The sequence below is a fragment of the Mandrillus leucophaeus genome, unplaced genomic scaffold, assembly GCF_000951045.1.
Source record: "Mandrillus leucophaeus isolate KB7577 unplaced genomic scaffold, Mleu.le_1.0 Scaffold74, whole genome shotgun sequence".
In the NCBI taxonomy this organism is placed as follows: domain Eukaryota; kingdom Metazoa; phylum Chordata; class Mammalia; order Primates; family Cercopithecidae; genus Mandrillus; species Mandrillus leucophaeus.
Window position 1 is genome coordinate 1,041,826 of NW_012108030.1, and position 719 is coordinate 1,042,544.

Genomic DNA, 719 nt, shown 5'->3' on the forward strand with positions numbered 1-719 from the left:
AACCTCAAACTCCTGGGCTCAAGGAATCCTCCTATTTCAGTGCTCCAGAGGAGCTGAGACTATAGGTGTGTCACCACACCATCTAATAGCTTTTATTTTTTCTAGGGATGGGGTCTTGTTCTGTTGCCCAGGCTGGTCTCAGACTCCTGGGCTCAAACAATCCTCCCACCTCAGCATCCCAAAGTGTTGGGATTAGAGGCATGAGCTACCGTGCCTGGTCACTTTGAACATTTAAAATCAAATTTAAAATTATGTGTTTCCAGAATGTTTCATGGTTTTTGGGTGGAGGGTGGTTCTGACATCTCACCTCATCACCAGGACAAGCCCTCCTCTCTCTTTTCTTTCTGCATTCACCCCCCTGAGGATCTCACTCATGACTGAAACATCATTTGAGGGGTGATCACCTCCAGATCCCCAGCTGGACAAGCCTCGCATCGTCTGGGGGCCTCAGTATCTTCACCTGCGGCGTCCAGTGGGGGTGGGAGCAGGATGGCCTCCCAGCCCCCGCCTCACCCAGACAGCACGTGATGCCCAGGTTCTCCTTCTGTCTACAGCCGCAGCTTTCACTCACCCACCGGCTTCCTGTTGGGGCTTCTTCAGCCCCACCCCACATTTGGGGCATTTCCTTCCCTGACAGAGGGACCTGGGACGGGGCTGGGGCCCTGGCGGATGGAGACATGCTGGCCCTGCTGCTGCTGCCCCTGCTGTGGGGGGGTGAG